The sequence below is a fragment of the Bufo bufo genome, chromosome 4 (genome assembly GCF_905171765.1).
Source record: "Bufo bufo chromosome 4, aBufBuf1.1, whole genome shotgun sequence".
Classification (NCBI taxonomy): Eukaryota; Metazoa; Chordata; class Amphibia; order Anura; family Bufonidae; genus Bufo; species Bufo bufo.
This window is the reverse complement of record NC_053392.1, coordinates 133,739,285-133,745,397: the sequence shown is the minus strand read 5'-3', so window position 1 is coordinate 133,745,397 and position 6,113 is coordinate 133,739,285.

Below are 6,113 nucleotides of genomic sequence, written 5' to 3'. Positions count from 1 at the left end.
ACTCGTCTCATCACACCACTCTTAGGGTACAGCGGCGAATCCGAAGCAGATATGGCTGTAATCCAGAGCAGCAGAATCTGGTGTATATTTTATTGTGAACGTCAAAGATATGCTGCGGATTTGCCACATATTTCACCTTCTGCACTATAAAGGGTGAAATCTGCAGCAGATAACCCACAGCTTGACATGCTGCGGCTTTAAAATCTGCACTGCCGACTACAGGACACATCTCACTGGCCTATGACATGATAGGATAGCAGACACATGACAAACCCAGAAGTAGGAGTCAAGCCTGCGGGATAAGGGCTCACGCACATGACCATATGTATTTTGCGGTCCGCAAAAACAGACAGCAAAATATACGGATGACGTCCGTGTGCATTCCGTATTTTGCGGAATGGAACAGCGGGCCCCTAATAGAACAGTCCTATCTTTGTCCGTAATGTGGACAATAATAGGTCATGTTCTATTCTTTTTAAGGAACAGACATACGAAAACAAATGCACACAGAGTAAATTCAGTTTTTATTTTGTGGACCCATTGAAATTAATTGTTCCGCATATGGTTTGGAACAGACACGGAAAGAAAATACATTCATGTGCATGAGCCCTAAGAGAAAACTGCAAATGTGGTAAATAAAAAAAAAATAGACAATCTGAGGAGGAATGGGAGCTGGAATTATTGATGAAGAGGAACTTTAGAGTGAAAAGTACTTTATGGCACAACCCCTTTTACATTTTACAGTTAAATCTACATGAAAAGTTGCAGAAACCTTTACTTATTGTCTACTGATGATGATTTATTATCGTCCTCACTGGATACGTAATTGTTGGAAACCGGCCCCAGCAACAGAAGACTTCTTGAGAAGATGTTTCTGTTTATTCAGAGACAAGAGCAGCAAGACAGCATTGGAATAAAAAGTCAGACAGAATATGGCATGAGGTAGATAAAAGCGTGCTCCCTTTATGTCCCCAAACATGGTCTTTTATACCCCAGTGAACAAATTAATCATAAGTATTAGAATTCAAGTTTTCCGCAGTGTTCTGCAGTCCATAGACATCAATGTGTTTACACATGGATTACATCATTATTATACATATGACATCACAAATATTTTACTATTCATAACCATTGAGATATATAAGTAACACCTCCAACAACTTCTAATTGGACAAATGTTTCTTATCACGAACACTTACACATACGTTACATAGTTCGTTCCCTTGGGTCATTCATCAATATTTTCCATTCTTAGTCCTTGTCTCCATTCTCCTCCATAAGGAGACATATGGACCATTAACACTTGAATTGGTCATCTTTATTTATTACCTATCCCAACACCAAGGGTCAAACATGATCATAAACCTGGCAATAGCCTTCTACAATTTCAGTAACCAAGTATACCCATCTTATCTAAGATCCCCATAGCTAATGCAACTATTATTTACTTTCTAAACCCCACCATTACATCATGACCCTGTTAATCAATTACTTAAGAACCTCTATTTTATCAACCAAAGTACATCAGGAGTCATTTCAATGTAATGATTAACTCTTTAGCTCAGCTTTAAGGTAGGAATATATGTCTGACTAAAACAACATGGCGGACCATCAGATCTAATCCTGATGCAACAGTAACTGCCCTTGGAAGCCCTTGGAGACAGAGGTTTATCTCCATTGTATAATGATCACTTACGCTCCCATAATGCACTGCTCTCTGGTAACCGCCAGAACACTGAACAGAAAACCGGCAACAACCCATAGCAACTAATTGCAGTGCAGAGCTCATATTTCCACAGGAGCTTAGGAGCACGACCCATGGTGCAGCCAAACCATGACCACACATGGTGGGACCATGAGTTTTCTGTAAATTCATGCAGTCATTGGTTGCTAGTGGGCATGGCTTGTCCACATGCGGCCAGTCACACCATGGGTCGTACCTTAAGAAATGAAAGCTGAGTTCTGAGTGTTGCCATAGATAAGAAGGCTATGTGTCCTGTTGGACAGTTTTGATAAATGAGGCCCAGGGTTTTATTAAGGAGGTTGTCTTATCTCAGACAATGGGGGTATATCGCTAGGGCATGCCCCCCATTGTCTGATATCGGGCATTATGCCCTGCAGGGCGGTGGCTGGAGGACCCTGGTCCATCCACCAACAAGTGCTCTCCCCATAGAAGTGAATGGGAGCTCACCGCGCATGACCGGCCACCAATCCCATTCACTTCTATGGGCCCGACGGAAATAGTCGAGCCAGTTCTCGGCTATTTTTGGCGGCCCCATAAAAAATTAATGGAGCGCGGCTACGCATGCGCAGTGTGCCCTCCACCACTTTTGGGGTTCCGTTCTTGATATAGGTCCTGCACCTATCAGAATATGGGGGAATATCCTAGCAATATGCCCCCATTGTCTGAGATGAGACAACACTTTTAATGTTTCTATTTTCCATCCAAACAGTGCAAACCCAAAAACATTTACATATACTGTACATACATATACAATCAGTAGAGCTTGGGTGCAACAAGAGTAATAGTGATGCCATCATTGCACCAAAGGCCTCATTTACATGTTAAGAAAACATATCATAACTCAGGAACAAAGCCTCAGATCAACAAATGAAAACCAGTGTTCTAATCAGGTGAACCCCAGCTATGTGTTTATGCAGACAGTTGAATATGGAGGTTGCTGCTGACAGATACCCTTTAAGTGTATGGCCAACTTTAGTCTAATCCAAAATGGCATAGTCAGAAAATGCACTACTGTTCAAATCAAGTTTTATTTTAAACATTTTTTTTTACATTTTGTTCCTGTTTTTTTTTTGAATTGTCAATTAAAAAAAAATGTTCAAATGTAATTTTTACACTGACCACTAAAAGGTTGCACGAGAGCTGAGCTGCAATACGTCGGTATGACCACTACACTGGGGAAAGTCTTCTGCTTCCAGCTACGTCCACTGTTTCCTATCCAGCGGCGATAGCTGCTGAAAACAGCTGATCGGATGGGCTGCCGGGTGTCAGACCCTGATCAATCTGACATTAATGACCTACTGTATCCAGGGGTTGGGTCATCAATATCTAAAGACTGGAAACTGCTTTAAGTCTTTCTATATAGAGGTACAGTGGATATAAAAAGTCTTCACACCCCTGTTAAAATGTCAGGTTTCTGTGATGTAAACAAATGAGACAAAGATAAATCATTTCAGAACTTTTTCCGCCTTTAATGTGACCTATAAACTGTTCCACTCAATTGAAAAACAAACTGAAATCTTTTAGGTAGAGGGAAGAAAAAATATAATAATAAAATAATATGGTTGCATAAGTGTGCACACCCTTAAACTAATACTTTGTTGAAGCACCTTTTGATTTTATTACAGCACTCAGTCTTTTTGGGTATGAGTCTATCAGCATGGCACATTTTGACTTGGCAAGATTTGCCCACTCTTCTTTGCAAAAACACTCCAAATCTGTCAGATTGCGAGGGCATCTCCTGTGCACAGCCCTCTTCAGATCACCCCACAGATTTTCACTCAGATTCAGGTCTGGGCTCTGGCTGGGCCATTCCAAATCTTTAATCTTCTTCTGGTGAAGCCATTCCTTTGTTGATTTGGATGTATGCTTTGGGTCGTTGTCATGCTGAAAGATGAAGTTCCTCTTCATGTTCAGCTTTCTAGCAGAAGCCTGAAGGTTTTGTGCCAATATTGACTGGTATTTGGAACTGTTCATAATTCCCTCTAGCTTAACTAAGGCCCCAGTTCCAGCTGAAGAAAAACAGCCCAAAGCATGATGCAGCCACCACCATGCTTCACTGTGGGTATGGTGTTCTTTTGGTAATGTGCAGTGTTTTTTTTGCACCAAACATATCTTTTGGAATTATGGCCAAAAAGTTCAACCTTGGTTTCATCAGACCATAACACCTTTTCCCACATGCTTTTGGCAGACTTCAGATGTGTTTTTGCAAAATTTAGCCTGGCTTGGATGTTTTTCTTCATAAGAAAAGGCTTTCGTCTTGCCACTCTACCCCATAGCCCAGACATATGAAGAATACGGGAGATTGTTGTCACATGTACCACACAGACAGTACTTGCCAGATATTCCTGCAGCTCCTTTAATGTTGCTGTAGGCCTCTTGGTAGCCTCCCAGACCAGTTTTCTTCTCGTCTTTTCATCAATTTTGGAGGGACGTCCAGTTCTTGGTAATGTCTCTGTTGTGCCATAATTTCTCCACTTGATGATGACGGTCTTCACTGTGCTCCATGTACCCATGTACCCTTCTCCTGACTGATACCTTTTAACAATGAGATCCCTCTGATGCTTTGGAAGCTCTCTGTGGACCATGGCTTTTTCTGTGGGATGCGACTAAGAAAATTTCAGGAAAGACCAACTAGAGCAGCTGAACTTTATTTGGGGTTAATCAGAGGCACTTTAAATGATGGCAGGTGTATGCTGACTCCTATTTAACATGATTTTGAATGTGATTGCTTAATTCTGAACACAGCTACATCCCCAGTTATAAGAGGGTGTGCACACTTATGCAACCACATTATTTTAGTTTTGTTTGCTTTCTTCCCTCCACCTAAAAGATTTCAGTTTGTTTTTCAATTGAGTGGTACAGTTTATAGGTCACATTAAAGGTGGAAAATTTATCTTTGTCTCATTTTTTTTACAGAACAGAAACCTGACATTTTAACAGGGGTGTGTAGACTTTTTATATCCACTGTATATCAAAAATCAACTTGTTTTAGAAAAAAAGTACTGAACACATCTTCAAGATTTCTAAATCTAGACCAATTTAGGTTGACATGCCTCTGCTAGATTGCGTTCCCTCTACATTCCTAAGGTGTAGTATGTATGAAAAGCAATTATTCCTCTCATCTGAGAGCGTTCCTGCTTATAACTCTCTGTGATCACTTTGATGTTGGGATCAGTAGTGGCTTCTCATTATACATAATTGCAGGAACCTCATATGCAAGGGCAAGAATATTTTTCTGCCATCCATTCCAGGCATACGGCCACACATAGTGGATCCACAGCTGAAAAATCTGTACCAAGTATTGCAGATTTCAGTGTGAAAGTGCTGTGGATTTGCATTGCAAAGAGCAAAATTGGCAGCAAAAGTCTTCCATACATATATAATCTGCGCTCTATGTCAAGTTATGTGCAGATTTCATTGTGGACACTGCAGCTTGTCTATAAGATTTATTAAAATCTCACCCACTTTGCTGCTGATGTCAAACGCTGCAGATTTTGTACATGCAATTCTGTTGCGGAAAATCTGCGATGTTAACGTTTCGTGTTCTCATACCCTAAAAAACATTTCTCTGCAGAGCTGAGGTGGATGACAAGATTAAAGGGGTTATCCAGGAAAAGATATTTATGGTTTATCCTCCAGATAGGTCATCAGTATCAGATCTGCCGGGTTGCGACACCTGGGACCCCCACCGATCAGCTGTGAGAAGAGGCCTTGAATGCCGCAGCCTCTTCAAAGGCAAGTGACATCACTATACGTCGGTCACATGGCTTAGATACAGCTCAGCCCCATTCAAGTCAATGGAGCTGAACTGCAATACCAAGCAAAGCCACTATATGATGTATGGCGCTGTCCTTGGAAAGTTGCCGGGAGCCTGCATCGCTCACCATAGCTTCGGTGAGTGCAGCGGCTCCCTGAAACAGCTGATTGGCTGGGGTTCCGGGACTTGGCCCCCCGCTGATGTGATAATAATGGCCTATGCTGAGGATAAGCCATTTTCCAGCATAACCCCATTAATTAATAATCTGCATCCAGTGGTGTACATAGAAAAGTAATCGCCCCATAGCAGGGATCAAACCTGGCCCCCCACACAGGACAGAAGGGTTTCTGCCTAAACCCTTTTCAATGACCCTTGGGCCATTTTTTCACTGCCTCATTTGCTAAAAGTTGTTCCTTTAGAGGGTAGAGTCCTGACCAAGTTTTCACCTCCAGTAGAAGAGGAGATAATCCCAGCCCTGGCCCCATAGCAGTCGCATGGTCTGCCGCTATGGTAGTTGCTCCCCTGTCTGCATCACAAAACTGTATCCCTGCTCTATTATATTTGGTCAATGGTGTCCTGACTTCCAGCACCCCCACCGATCAGCTGTTTGAA